A 16,341-nucleotide genomic window follows, 5' to 3' on the forward strand; every position below is an offset into this window, starting at 1 on the left:
GCTGTAAAATGGCTGTGTGTACGCTCAGCCCAAAATCTGTCCAGTGACCGGGCTCCTAGTGCTGCATCAATCGGTTATCTAAGAGACCCAGTGATGTAGCTGAAATTCATATGTGTGCCTCAGCTGGCAGCCTTGAATAGACATTGCACTTTGGGGGTATGGGGAGGGCTTGGAAGGAAGTACCACGACTCATCCCGTCAGGGGCGTAGCTAAGGGGGGGGCAAGCGGGGCATGTGCCCCGGGCGCAGCCTGGAGGATACTGATAGGGGGGCGCCGAAGAGCAGCTGATCACTGCTGACAGGCGCCCCGTATGTGGGACACCTGCAGTAGCTTAGGAAGAGCCAGGACATTACGGCGTTCTGACCGGGGTCTGTGACGGCCAGGGAGTGGACCAGTCACCTGACCTCACGTCAGTGACATGAGGTCAGATGACTCAGGTCAGGGGACAGGTCCACTCCCGTGCTGCAGCCTCCCAGCATCTGCCTGTGCTCTGCCGAGAAGCAAAGAGGAAGCCCCGCCCAAACACAGCCGGTCCTGACCTGTCAGTAAGGAGACATGGTGAGTGTCTGTGTGTAATGTGTGTCTGTGTCTGTGTGTGCGTGTGTGTGTGTGTGTGTGTGTGTGTGTGTGTGTGTGTATGTGTGTGTGTGTGTGTGTGTTACATCTACTACATTATCTGTACTCAGAGTTATCACTGTTACCTGTGGTGTTACATAGGACTGCAGGGAACATCTACTACATTATCTGTACTGTGTGCTAAATTACAATCTGTGTGCTAAATTACAATCTCAGCTCTGCTACACAGTACAGATAATGTAGTAGCTGTTACCTGCAGTCCTGTGTAACACCACAGATAACACAGTCATATCTCTCTGAGTACAGATAATGTAGTAGCTGTTACCTGCAGTCCTGTGTAACACCACAAATAACACAGTCATATCTCTCTGAGTACATATAATGTAGTAGCTGTTGCCTGCAGTCCTATGTAACACCACAGATAACACATAGTGCTAAATTACAATCTCAGCTCTGCTACAATGTGTTATCTGTGGTGTTACATAGGACTGCAGGTAACATCTACTAAATTATCTGTAATCAGAGTTATCACTGTGTTATCTGTGTTGTTACATAGGACTGCAGGTAACATCTACTACATTATCTGTACTGTGTGCTAAATTACAATCTTCAGCTCTGCTACACAGTACAGATAATGTAGTAGCTGTTACCTGCAGTCCTGTGTAACACCACAGATAACACAGTCATATCTCTCCGAGTACAGATAATGTAGTAGTGTTACCTGCAGTCCTATGTAACACCACAGATAACACAGTGATAACTCTCGAAATACAGATAGTAGTGTTACCTGCAGTCCTATGTAACACCACAGATAACACAGTGATAACTCTGATTACAGATAATGTAGTAACTGTTGCCTGCAGTCCTATCACTGGCGTAGCTATAGGGGTCGCAGCGGTCGCAATTGCGACCGGGCCCCGAAGCCAGGGGGGCCCACGGCCCCCCGCACCACATCAATAAAAAGTTACTATAGTAACTCGGGCCGCGGGCCCCTGTTACTATAGTAACATACTTTACTTACCTTCCTGGTTCCGGATCGCAGCGGAGGTCCTGACGTCAAGCGCTGTGCGCAGCGCATGACGTCACAGCGCTATGCCGCCGCGCACAGCATCGAGACTACAGAACTCCCGCCGCGGCCGAAGAGGAAGGTAAGGTTAGCCCTGACTGGCGGGGTCTGACTCCCGGGACCCGCCAATCAGCTGTTTTGAAGGGGCCGCAGCACTCGTACGAGAGCTGCTCCCCTTCATTCCTGTCACTTCATTCCGGTCACACTGTGAATCGGTGTCGGCGATTCACAGTGTGAGCGAGTAGTGAAATGAAGGGGAGGCAGCTCTCGTACGAGTGCTGCGGCCCCTTCAAAACAGCTGATTTGCGGGTCCCGGGCGACACATCAGCTATTGATGGCCTATCCTGTGGATAGGCCATCAATGTTTAGGGACTGCACAACCCCTAAGCCTACGATGTATCAGGTTTAGGGGGCCCATGAGACAGGATCACAGATTGTGTGATCCTGTCTGCTGGGCCCTGTATCTAAGCCAATCACATGGTAGGCTTAGATACATGGCCCATGCGTGATCCTGTCTGCTGGGCCCTGTATCTAAGCCTACCACACTGTAGGTTTAGATACAGGGCCCCAGCACACACTAATCTTATACTGTATAAGATTACTGTCTGCTGGACCCTGTATCTAAGCCTACCTTGTGGTAGGCTTAGATACAGGGTCCCACAGACAGTATCACACAAGGGCCCTGTATCTAAGCCTTAGGGTATGTGCACAGACACTAATTATGTCCGTAATTGACGGACGTATTTCGGCCGCAAGTACCGGACCGAACACAGTGCAGGGAGCCGGGCTCCTAGCATTATAGTTATGTACGATGCTAGGAGTCCCTGGCTCGCTGCAGGACAACTGTCCCATACTGTAAACATGTTTTCAGTACGGGACAGTTGTCCGGCAGCGAGGCAGGGACTCCTAGCGTCGTACGTAAGTATGATGCTAGGAGCCCGGCTCCCTGCACTTTGTTTGGTCCAGTACTTGCGGCCGAAATACGTCCGTCAATTACGGACGTAATTAGTGTGTGTGCACATACCCTAACACGTGTTACTAATCATTTTTTGTGTGTTTTCTTACAGGTTCGGTCGTTGGACTACGGCGGATTCCAGGACTACTTCGATGACAGCTTTTTTTTTTATTAATAAAATGGTTAATGAGGGTTGTGTGGGTTTTTTTTTTATTTCAATAAAATATTTTTTCTATGTCTTTGTGGTTTTTTTTTAAACTATATTACTACCGCCTTAGTAATGGCCGCCGGCTGATTGACAGCATCCATTGCTAAGGCGGGGCTTAGTGTTAGCAGGTACAGAGGCTAACACTAACCCCCATTATTACCCCGTTACCCACCACCACCAGGGGTGCTGGGAAGAGCCGGGTACCATCCAGTACTTGACCATCTGTAGTGATGGTTGGCCACTGGGGTGGCCGCAGGCTGGTATTATCAGGAGGGGAAAGGTCAAAAAACAGTGGCCCTTCCCATCCTGGTAATGCTGCCTGCTGCTGCTTTATTGTATCTGGCTGGTTATGAAAATGGGAGGGACCCCACGTCATTTAAAATAAAAAATAATTGGAAAGAACGATGTCGGGTCCCCCCCAATTTTCATAACCAGCCAGATACAACACAGCAGCAGCAGGCAGCATTACAAGGGTGGGAGGGCCACTGTTTTTGGCCTTCCCCAGCCTAATACTACCAGCCTGCGGCCACCCCGGTGCCTGCCCGTCACTACAGATGGTCGGGTACTGGTTTGTACCCGGCTCTTCCCAGTACCCCTGGTGGCGGTGGGTACCGGGGTAATAATGGGGGTTAGTGTAGCCTCTGCACCGGCTAACATTAAGCCTCGCCTTAGTAATGGAGGTTGTCAATCAGCCAGCGGCCATTACTAAGGCGGTAGTAATAAAGTTTAAAAAGATACAAGCACATAGAAAAAATATTTTATTGAAATAAAAAAACACAACCCTCATTAACCATTTTATTGAGAATAAAAAAAACGCCGTCATTGAAGTCCTCAAATCCGAAGTCCAACAACCGAACCTGTAAAAAAAACACAAACACAAAAATAATCAGTAACACATAAAGAAGCAAAATTATTATTCTTACCTATCCTGGGTCCAGCGCTGGAGCCGCAATGTCAGCGAGCTGGGCCCTGTATCTAATCCTATCATGTGTGATACAGTCTGCTGAGATGTGTATCTAATCCAATCATGTATGATACTGTCTGCTGGGCCCTATATCTAATCCGATCATGTGTGATACTGTCTGCTGAGCCACTGTATCTAATCCTATCATGTGTGATACTGTCTGCTGAGCCACTGTATCTAATCCTATCATGTGTGGTACTGTCTGCTGAGCCACTGTATCTAATCCTATCATGTGTGATACTGTCTGCTGAGCCACTGTATCTAATCCTATCATGTGTGGTACTGTCTGCTGAGCCACTGTATCTAATCCTATCATGTGTGGTACTGTCTGCTGAGCCACTGTATCTAATCCTATCATGTGTGATACTGTGCTGGGCCACTGTATCTAATCCTATCATGTGTGATACTGTCTGCTGAGCTGTGTATCTAATCCTATCATGTGTGATACTGCCTTCTGAGCCACTGTATCTAATCCTATCATGTGTGATACTGTCTGCTCAGCCACTGTATCTAATCCTATCCATAGTTTATAGGGTCGTAGTGCTATAGATATGCTATGCTGTCTCATATACACACTTTTTTTTTGGGCGGACACATATGTATTGGGGCTATTTCCCGGACATTTTAAGCCCTGAGGGTATGTTCACACGGCAGCGTCCGTTACGGCTGAAATTACTGTGCTGTTTTCAGGAGAAAACAGCACCGTAATTTCAGCCGTAATGGCATGTGGAGGCGTCTTTTGCTGCGTCCATTACGGAAGTAACTGAAGCTGGTTTTCCATGGAGTCCATGGAAAACGGCTCCATTTACGTCTGAAGAAGTGACAGGCACTTTTTTACGCGCCGCCTTTTGACAGCGACGCGTAAAAAAAAATGACCGTCGGCACAGAACATCGTAAGACCCATTCAAATGAATGGGCAGATGTTTGCCGACGCTTTTGAGCCGCATTTTCGGACGTAATTCAATGCTAAAACGCCCTAATTACGTCCGTAAATAGTGTGTGAACCCAGCCTTAGTGACGCCCCCGGCTGCTAGTGCTGCATTGTTGGGTCACTTAGGAGACCCAGCGATGCAGCTGAAAGCGGACCGTCGGCCATGAGAAGTTTGCGGGGGGGGGGGGGGGCCCAGTAAGAATTTTTGCATCGGGGCCCATGAGCCTCTAGCTACGCCCCTGAGTCCTATGTAATACCACAGATAACACATAGTGCTAAATTACAATCTCAGCTCTGCTACAATGTGTTATCTGTGGTGTTACATAGGATTGCAGGCAACAGCTACTACATTATCTGTTCTGTGTACATATGTGCCTGTGTGGGTATATATGGGTTTGTTTGTGAATGTGTCTTTGTGCCTTTTATGTATTTGTATATGTTCCGGTCTGTGTATTTATCTGCCTGGTGTGTGTGTGTGTGTGTGTGTGTGTGTGTGTGTGTGTGTGTGTTTATATGTGTCTGTACGTCTATATATTTCCCTGTATGTATGTATTCCAGATGTGTGTATCTATATTTGCCTGTATGTCTAAATATCTGTCTTTATGTATGTACAGTATATATGTTCCAGCGTGTCTATATATGTGGTTAATTTTTGGTTTCTGTAGGGGGCGGCAATAGTGAGTCCCGCACAGGGCGCCATCCAAGTTAAGGCCGGCCCTGGCTGTCACCAACCCTAGTCAGAAGAAACTCCGCCGCTGCCTGCGCCGAATGACCTCCTCGGCTCCTCCGGTAAGTCACACCAGGCAGAGCGGAGAGTGGTATCGGTAGGCTACCGCTCACCGGTCTGTTCACAGTGTGGCGCTATTTAAAAGGGGGGGGTGTGTGGCGCTATTTACAAAGGGGCAGCAGCCCGCTGCCCCTTTGTAAATGGGCACTATCTGTTTGTAATGTGGCACTATTTACAAGGGGGGCTGTGTGGCACTATTTATAAGGGGGGCTGTGTGTGGCACTATTTACTGGGGGCTGTGTGTGGCACTATCTACAAGAGAGGGGCTGTGTGGCGCTATCTACACGGGGGCTGTGTGTGGCATTATCTACAAGAGAGGGGCTGTGTGGCGCTATCTACAGGGGGCTGTGTGTGGCCTCTTTAATTTATTTTTTTTAATTTTTATGTTAAGTACATTATAGAACTACATCGCTTGTAAAATGTAGAAATGCTTTTATACTCGAGTTACATAAAAAAAATTGTGAACAAAAAATTACATCTCATCGATTGGTAGAGAAAGAAAACATGGCGAGGGGGAAGGAAATAAGTTGGGGGGGGGCGCCAATCTGAATCTTTCCCCCGGGTGCAGGAGAACCTAGCTACGCCTCTGCATCCCGTACTCACTTGGTCCACCCACTTGGTCTACCAATGCTGTCCTGTGTAAAGGGAAAAGGGGCAAGACTACAGGAGGAGAAATTCAGACCTTACCCTAGACGTCCTGACCTGTGGCCCAGCGTCGCAGAGCTTAGCTTATTGAGGTAAATCCACTAGCTGAGTAGCTGACCGTACTGGAAGCAGTACTTCTATTATTAGAACCCTGCAGGCTGCAACAATGAAAAATGGAGGGCCATCTGCAACCCTGAAGACTGGAAGGTGGTCTGCAATCGTGAAAACTGGAAGGCGGTCTGCAATCGTGAAGACTGAATGGCAGACTGCAACCCTGAAAACTAATTTATCTCTCGGCTCAACATATCCTGAGATGACTGGTGCGAGAAAACATAGGATTCCATGTTAAAAAAAAGTATACTTCAATCTGTGAGAGTAATTGAGATTAATGTTTAAATTCCTCAGACAGATGTAATCTGTTGGCCGTCCATCGCCCATAGGTTCCCATGTTAAAAATATGCAGACTGCACGGTATACTTTTTTTTAGTAGATTGAATATATCTTTATCTCTGACGGATTTCATCGCTTGGCCATCTATCACCCATAGACGGTATACATTTGTTTACTCATTGACGCAAGAATGTGTCATATTTGTATCCTGAGAAATTTGAGTCCTTAATGAAAATCAAGCAAAGGTAAAGGTGGACACATGTACCTAAAAGTTAGCATTTCATTTGGACTATTTTTTTTTTTTTCATTTTATTTCCCTATTTCTTTTTAAAATTATCAAGTAAATAAATTGAGATGCCAAACACATAGTGTCCCTCAGAGAGGCCAAACAGATGGTGTCCTAGACAGACTAAGGCAATGGTGCCTGAATAAAGTAATGGTGCTGACCATACAAAGGTGCCTGAGTGAGGACCATACAAAGGATACCCTAGGCTAAAGAAATGGTGCCCTACAGAGGCCAAAACCCTCTGACTCTACTCTGTATATGTGTCATGCTGAGCAGTCACACCTGAGGGCAGAATGCTCAGCATGACAGAGACAATATATGAATAAATTCTTTATTATTATTACAATGAATGTATATTATTTATATACTGTATATAGATAGATAGATATACATATAATAACAAAACAGATCAGGGGCGGACATACCATTGCTGCAGCCTACTGCCACCTTATAAGCAGCTTGCAGCTTCCTACTGTCTATAGCTCACAATTACTGGGGATTGCTAGAGAAACATAACAAACTGACCTGTGTGAATGACACCTTAGAGACAGTGGCGTAACTACCGCCGTAGCAGCAGTAGCGGCTGCTACGGGGCCCGCGGCATGAGGGGGCCCGTGTCGCCCGCCAGCACGGGCCCCCACCATGGCCGGAGGCTCCGCTAGCAGCCGCTATGGCTGCTACAGCGGGACGCCACTGAGCACTACAGCAGAGCGGGGAGGTATCTCCCCGCTCTGCCACTAACTGGTTCCCGACCGCTGGCTGTATTTTTACGGCCAGCGGTCAGGGACGCGTCCTTAAAACCCGAGCCATAGACTTTCTACGGCTCGGGTTTTAACTTGCTGCCCGCGCGATCGGGCAGCTGAATGTCGGGTCTCCGGCTGTCAGTGACTGCCGGGGACCCTGAGGAGAGGACAGAAGCAGCTTTCGCTGCTTCTGTCTTATCTGATCACTTGTACACAGCGGCGCTGTCTCTATTCCTCCCGGTGATCATGTGACTGGTCACATGATCGCCGGGTGCCGTTAGTGACAGACTGCTGCTGGGTCTAACAAGACCCAGCACCAGGGGCGTAGCTAGAGGCTCATGGGCCCCGATGCAAAAATTCTTACTGGGCCCCCCCCCCCGCAAACTTCTCATGGCCGACGGTCCACTTTCAGCTGCATCGCTGGGTCTCCTAAGTGACCCAACAATGCAGCACTAGCAGCCGGGGGCGTCACTAAGGCTGGGTTCACACACACTATTTACGGATGTAATTAGGGCGTTTTAGCATTGAATTACGTCCGAAAATGCGGCTCAAAAGCGTCGGCAAACATCTGCCCATTCATTTGAATGGGTCTTACGATGTTCTGTGCCGACGGTCATTTTTGTTTACGCGTCGCTGTCAAAAGGCGGCGCGTAAAAAAGTGCCTGTCACTTCTCCAGACGTAAATGGAGCCGTTTTCCATGGACTCCATGGAAAACCAGCTTCAGTTACTTCCGTAATGGACGCAGCAAAAGACGCCTCCACATGCCATTACGGCTGAAATTACGGTGCTGTTTTCTCCTGAAAACAGCACAGTAATTTCAGCCGTAACGGACGCTGCCGTGTGAACATACCCTCAGGGCTTAAAGAGGCTCTGTCACCAGATTTTGCAACCCCTATCTGCTATTGCAGCAGATAGGCGCTGCAATGTAGATTACAGTAACGTTTTTATTTTTAAAAAACGAGCATTTTTGGCCAAGTTATGACCATTTTTGTAGTTATGCAAATGAGGCTTGCAAAAGTCCAAGTGGGTGTGTTTAAAAGTACAAGTCCAAGTGGGTGTGTATTATGTGCGTACATCGGGGCGTTTTTAATACTTTCACTAGCTGGGCGCTCTGATGAGAAGTAACATCCTCTTCTCTTCAGAACGCCCAGCTTGTGACAGTGCAGATCTGTGACGTCACTCACAGGTCCTGCATCGTGACGGCCACATCGGCACCAGAGGCTACAGCTGATTCTGCAGCAGCATCAGCGTTTGCAGGTAAGTCGATCTTACCTGCAAACGCTGATGCTGCTGCAGAATCAGCTGTAGCCTCTGGTGCCGATGTGGCCGTCACGATGCAGGACCTGTGAGTGACGTCACAGATCTGCACTGTCACAAGCTGGGCGTTCTGAAGAGAAGAGGATGTTACTTCTCATCAGAGCGCCCAGCTAGTGAAAGTATTAAAAACGCCCCGATGTACGCACATAATACACACCCACTTGGACTTGTACTTTTAAACACGCCCAGTTGTACTTTTGCAAGCCTCATTTGCATAACTACAAAAATGGTCATAACTTGGCCAAAAATGCTCGTTTTTTTAAAATAAAAATGTTACTGTAATCTACATTGCAGCGCCTATCTGCTGCAATAGCAGATAGGGGTTGCAAAATCTGGTGACAGAGCCTCTTTAAAATGTCCGGGAAATAGCCCCAATACATATGTGTCCGCCCCCAAAAAAAGTGTGTATATGAGACAGCATAGCATATCTATAGCACTACGACCCTATAAACTATGGATAGGATTAGATACAGTGGCTGAGCAGACAGTATCACACATGATAGGATTAGATACAGTGGCTCAGAAGGCAGTATCACACATGATAGGATTAGATACACAGCTCAGCAGACAGTATCACACATGATAGGATTAGATACAGTGGCCCAGCAGACAGTATCACACATGATAGGATTAGATACAGTGGCTCAGCAGACAGTACCACACGTGATAGGATTAGATACAGTGACTCAGCAGTCAGTACCACACATGATAGGATTAGATACAGTGGCTCAGCAGACAGTATCACACATGATAGGATTAGATACAGTGGCTCAGCAGACAGTATCACACATGATCGGATTAGATACAGTGGCTCAGAAGGCAGTATCACACATGATTGGATTAGATACACAGCTCAGCAGACTGTATCACACATGATCGGATTAGATATAGGGCCCAGCAGACAGTATCATACATGATTGGATTAGATACACAGCTCAGCAGACTGTATCACACATGATAGGATTAGATACAGGGCCCAGCTCGCTGACATTGCGTCTCCAGCGCTGGACCCAGGATAGGCAAGAATAATAATTTTGCTTCTTTATGTGTTACTGATTATTTTTGTGTTTGTGTTTTTTTTACAGGTTCGGTTGTTGGACTTCGGATTTGAGGACTTCAATGACGGCGTTTTTTTTATTCTCAATAAAATGGTTAATGAGGGTTGTGTTTTTTTATTTCAATAAAATATTTTTTCTATGTGCTTGTATCTTTTTAAACTTTATTACTACCGCCTTAGTAATGGCCGCTGGCTGATTGACAACCTCCATTACTAAGGCGAGGCTTAATGTTAGGCGGTGCAGAGGCCAACACTAAACCCCATTATCACCCCGGTACCCACCGCCACCAGGGGTACTGGGAAGAGCCGGGTACAAACCAGTACCCGACCATCTGTAGTGACGGGCAGGCACCGGGGTGGCCGCAGGCTGGTAGTATTAGGCTGGGGAAGGCCAAAAACAGTGGCCCTCCCACCCTTGTAATACTGCCTGCTGCTGCTGTGTTGTATCTGGCTGGTTATGAAAATTGGGGGGGACCCGACATCGTTCTTTCCAATTATTTTTTATTTAATTTTTTTTTAAATGACGTGGGGTCCCCCCCATTTTCATAACCAGCCAGATACAATAAAGCAGCAGCAGGCAGCATTACCAGAATGGGAAGGGCCACTGTTTTTGACCTTTCCCCTCCTGATAATACCAGCCTGCGGCCACCCCAGTGGCCAACCATCACTACAGATGGTCAAGTACTGGATGGTACCCGGCTCTTCCCAGCACCCCTGGTGGTGGTGGGTAACGGGGTAATAATGGGGGTTAGTGTTAGCCTCTGTACCTGCTAACACTAAGCCCTGCCTTAGCAATGGATGCTGTCAATCAGCCGGCGGCCATTACTAAGGCGGTAGTAATATAGTTTAAAAAAAAAAACACAAAGACATAGAAAAAATATTTTATTGAAATAAAAAAAAAACCCACACAGCCCTCATTAACCATTTTATTAATAAAAAAAAAAGCTGTCATCGAAGTAGTCCTGGAATCCGCCGTAGTCCAACGACCGAACCTGTAAGAAAACACACAAAAAATGATTAGTAACACATGTGGTAGGGTATGTGCACACACACTAATTACGTCCGTAATTGACGGACGTATTTCGGCCGCAAGTACTGGACCAAACACAGTGCAGGGAGCCGGGCTCCTAGCATCATAATTATGTACGACGCTAGGAGTCCCTGCCTCGCTGCAGGACAACTGTCCCGTACTGAAAACATGTTTACAGTATGGGACAGTTGTCCTACAGCGAGCCAGGGACTCCTAGCATCGTACATAACTATAATGCTAGGAGCCCGGCTCCCTGCACTGTGTTCGGTCCGGTACTTGCGGCCGAAATACGTCCGTCAATTACGGACGTAATTAGTGTCTGTGCACATACCCTAAGGCTTAGATACAGGGCCCATGTGTGATACTGTCTGTGGGACCCTGTATCTAAGCCTACCACAAGGTAGGCTTAGATACAGGGTCCAGCAGACAGTAATCTTATACAGTATAAGATTAGTGTGTGCTGGGGCCCTGTATCTAAACCTACAGTGTGGTAGGCTTAGATACAGGGCCCAGCAGACAGGATCACGCATGGGCCATGTATCTAAGCCTACCATGTGATTGGCTTAGATACAGGGCCCAGCAGACAGGATCACACAATCTGTGATCCTGTCTCATGGGCCCCCTAAGCCTGATACATCGTAGGCTTAGGGGTTGTGCAGTCCCTAAACATTGATGGCCTATCCACAGAATAGGCCATCAATAGCTGATGTGTCGCCCGGGACCCGCAAATCAGCTGTTTTGAAGGGGCCGCAGCACTCGTACGAGAGCTGCCTCCCCTTCATTTCACTACTCGCTCACACTGTGAATCGCCGACACCGATTCACAGTGTGACCGGAATGAAGTGACAGGAATGAAGGGGAGCAGCTCTCGTACGAGTGCTGCGGCCCCTTCAAAACAGCTGATTGGCGGGTCCCGGGAGTCAGACCCCGCCAGTCAGGGCTAACCTTACCTTCCTCTTCGGCCGCGGCGGGAGTTCTGTAGTCTCGATGCTGTGCGCGGCGGCATAGCGCTGAGACGTCATGCGCTGCGCACAGCGCTTGACGTCAGGACCTCCGCTGCGATCCGGAACCAGGAAGGTAAGTAAAGTATGTTACTATAGTAACAGGGGCCCGCGGCCCGAGTTACTATAGTAACTTTTTATTGATGTGGTGCGGGGGGCCGTGGGCCCCCCTGGCTTCGGGGCCCGGTCGCAATTGCGACCGCTGCGACCCCTATAGCTACGCCATAGCTACGCTGTGCAGCTCCAGTTACAGTGGAAAAACATGGTGTAAAAGAAAGAAAAAAAATATATAAAGTTCCCCAAAGGTCTTTTTTGACCTTTGGGGGACAGACCATAGTAATAAAAAAATAATAAAGTGCAAAAAAAATGTAAATAATAAATACACATAAAATACCCACCCTAAAAAAAAAAACGTCCCCCCCCCCCCTCCAATCATTGTTGTAACGCTAGCGCTGACCCAATTACCCTAATATAGACATGTAATATATAAAAATTTACGGTAGACAATGACGATCACAAATAAAAGGTCTATTTTAGGGTAAAACTATGTTATTACCAAAAACAAGCTTATTTTTTTACTATTATTTTCAAACTTTATGAATAAAAATTCTAAAATAGCAAAAAAGGTGTGTATAAAAACGATAAAAAATGAAACCTGCATTGTCTACGGAAAAAACATGTCGTTAGCCCAACAAATAAAAACGTTATAGCCATTTAACCACTGGCGTAGCTATAGGGGTCGCAGCGGTCGCAATTGCGACCGGGCCCCGAAGCCAGGGGGGCCCACGGCCCCCCGCACTACATCAATAAAAAGTTACTATAGTAACTCGGGCCGCGGGCCCCTGTTACTATAGTAACATACTTTACTTACCTTCCTGGTTCCGGATGGCAGCGGAGGTCCTGACGTAAAGCGCTGTGCGCAGCGCATGACGTCACCACGCTATGCGCCGCGCACAGCATCGAGACGACAGAACTCCCGCCGCGGCCGAAGAGGAAGGTAAGGTTAGCACTGACTGGCGGGGTCCGACTCCCGGGACCCGCCAATCAGCTGTTTTGAAGGGGCCGCAGCACTCGTACGAGAGCTGCTCCCCTTCATTCCTGTCACTTCATTCCGGTCACACTGTGAATCCGTTTTGGCGATTCACAGTGTGGGCGAGTAGTGAAATGAAGGGGAAGCAGCTCTCGTACGAGTGCTGCGGCCCCTTCAAAACAGCTGATTTGCGGGTTCCGGGCGACACATCAGCTATTGATGGCCTATCCTGAGGATAGGCCATCAATGTTTAGAGACTGTACAACCCCTAAGCCTACGATGTAGCAGGCTTAGGGGGCCCATGAGACAGGATCACAGATTGTGTGATCCTGTCTGCTGGGCCCTGTATCTAAGCCAATCACATGGTAGGCTTAGATACATGGCCCATGCGTGATCCTGTCTGCTGGGCCCTGTATCTAAGCCAATCACATGGTAGGCTTAGATACATGGTCCATGTGTGATCCTGTCTGATGGGCCCGTATCTAAGCCAATCACATGGTAGGTTTAGATACATGGCCCATGTGTGATCCTGTCTGATGGGCCCTGTATATAAGCCAATCACATGGTAGGCTTAGATACATGGCCCATGCATGATCCTGTCTGATGGGCCCTGTATATAAGCCTACCACACTGTCGGTTTAGATACAGGGCTCCAGCACACAGTAATCTTATACTGTATAAGATTACTGTCTGCTGGACCCTGTATCTAAGCCTACCTTGTGGTAGGCTTAGATACAGGGTCCCACAGACAGTATCACACATGGGCCCTGTATCTAAGCCTAACACACGTGTTACTAATCATTTTTTTGTGTGTTTTCTTACAGGTTCGGTCGTTGGACTACGGCGGATTCCAGGACTACTTCGATGACGGCTTTTTTTTTATTAATAAAATGGTTAATGAGGGCTGTGTGGGGGTTTTTATTTCAATAAAATATTTTTTCTATGTCTTTGTGTTTTTTTTTAAACTATATTACTACCGCCTTAGTAATGGCCACCGGCTGATTGACAGCATCCATTGCTAAGGCGGGGCTTAGTGTTAGCCGATGCAGAGGCTAACACTAACCCCCTTTATTACCCCGGTACCCACCGCCACCAGGGGTGCTGGGAAGAGCCGGGTACGATCCAGTACCTGACCATCTGTAGTGATGGTCGGCTACTGGGGTGGTGGCAGGCTGGTATTATCAGGAGGGGAAAGGCTAAAAACAGTGGCCCTTCCCACCCTGGTGATGCTAGGCTGCTGCTGCTTTATTGTATCTGGCTGGTTATGAAAAATGGGGGGGAACCCACGTTATTTAAAAAAAAAAAAAATTGGAAAGAACGATGTGGGGTCCCCCCCAATTTTCATAACCAGCCAGATGCAACACAGCAGCAGCAGGCAGCATTACAAGTGTGGGAAGGGCCACTGTTTTTGGCCTTCCCCAGCCTAATACTACCAGCCTGCGGTCACCCCGGTGCCTGCCCGTCACTACAGATGGTCGGGGACTGGTTCGTACCCGGTTCTTCCCAGCACTCCTGGTGGCGGTGGGTACCGGGGTAATAATGGGGGTTAGTGTAGCCTCTGCACCGGCTAACATTAAGTACCGCCTTAGTAATGGAGGTTGTCAATCAGCCAGCGGCCATTAATAAGGCGGTGATAATAAAGTTTAAAAAGATACAAGCACATAGAAAAAATATTTTATTGAAATAAAAAAACACAACCCCCATTAACCATTTTATTGAGAATAAAAAAAACGCCGTCATTGAAGTCCTCGAATCCGAAGTCCAACAACCGAACCTGTAAAAAAACACAAACACACAAAAATAATCAGTAACACATAAAGAAGCAAAATTATTATTCTTACCTATCCTGGGTCCAGCACTGGAGCCGAAATGTCAGCGAGCTGGGCCCTGTATCTAATCCAATCATGTGTGATACTGTCTGCTGAGCTGTGTATCTAATCCAATCATGTGTGATACTGTCTGCTGAGCTGTGTATCTAATCCAATCATGTGTGATACTGTCTGCTGGGCCCTATATCTAATCGTATCTTGTGTGATACTGTCTGCTGGGCCACTGTATCTAATCCTATCATGTGTGATACTGCCTTCTGAGCCACTGTATCTAATCCTATCATGTGTGGTACTGTCTGCTGAGCCACTGTATCTAATCCTATCATGTGTGATACTGTCTGCTGAGCCACTGTATCTAATCCTCTCATGTGTGATACTGTCTGCTGAGCCACTGTATCTAATCCTATCATGTGTGATACTGTCTGCTGGGCCACTGTATCTAATCCTATTATGTGTGATACTGCCTTCTGAGCCACTGTATCTAATCCTATCATGTGTGATACTGTCTGCTAAGCCACTGTATCTAATCCTATCCATAGTTTATAGGGTCGTAGTGCTATAGATATGCTATGCTGTCTCATATACACACTTTTTTTTGGGCGGACACATATGTATTGGGGCTATTTCCCTGACATTTTAAGCCCTGAGGGTATGTTCACACGGCAGCGTCTGTTACGGCTGAAATTACGGTGCTGTTTTCAGGAGAAAACAGCACCGTAATTTCAGCCGTAATGGCATGTGCAGGCATCTTTCGCTGCGTCCATTACGGACGTAATTGGAGCTGTTTTTCTATGGAGTCCATGGAAAACGGCTCCATTTACGTCTGAAGAAGTGACAGGCACTTCTTTGACGCGGGCGTCTTTTTTACGCTCCGCCTTTTGACAGCGGCGTGTAAAAAAAAATGACCGTCGGCACAGAACATCGTAAGACCCATTCAAATGAATGGGCAGATGTTTGCCTACGCTATTGAGCCGCATTTTCGGATGTAATTCAATGCTAAAACGCCCGAATTACGTCCGTAAATAGGGTGTGTGAACCCAGCCTTAGTGACGCCCCCGGCTGCTAGTGCTGCATTGTTGGGTCACTTAGGAGACCCAGCGATGCAGCTGAAAGCTGCGGACCGTCGGCCGGTAAGAATTTTTGCATCGGGGCCCATGAGCCTTTAGCTACGCCCCTGCATTTAACTAACGTGCTAAAAATGGCTAAACGGTGTCTGGTCCTGAAGGCGCAAAATAGAGCAAAAGACATGTATCCCCCCCCCTCTCCACAGGACATGTATCCCCTCTCCACAGGACATCCACAGGACATGTATCCCCTCTCCACAGGACATGTATCCCCTCTCCACAGGACATGTATCCCCTCTCCACAGGATCTCCACAGGACATGTATCCCCTCTCCACAGGATCTCCACAGGACAGGGGATACATGCGTTATCGTTGGAAGCGATAGGGAGAACTGGGGACTGAAAGTCCGCTGAAGTTCTCCATCACAAACCTCGGACTTCCGGGGTCTGTGTCGGCAGCTCC

At 47.7% G+C, this 16,341-nt stretch overlaps 1 long non-coding RNA gene across 1 annotated transcript in view; it reads left to right on the forward strand.

Moving 5' to 3' along the window:
• The first annotated feature begins 430 nt into the window (after positions 1 to 430).
• Positions 431 to 16,341, forward strand: part of LOC142652635 (uncharacterized) — a 28,717-nt gene continuing 12,806 nt past the window's right edge. The window contains exons 1-2 of the long non-coding RNA XR_012847872.1: positions 431 to 558; positions 5,366 to 5,489. This is a non-coding gene — a long non-coding RNA (uncharacterized LOC142652635). The remainder of the gene's footprint in view (positions 559 to 5,365; positions 5,490 to 16,341) is intronic.

Source organism: Rhinoderma darwinii, chromosome 5 (assembly GCF_050947455.1).
Source record: "Rhinoderma darwinii isolate aRhiDar2 chromosome 5, aRhiDar2.hap1, whole genome shotgun sequence".
NCBI classification, from domain to species: Eukaryota; Metazoa; Chordata; class Amphibia; order Anura; family Rhinodermatidae; genus Rhinoderma; species Rhinoderma darwinii.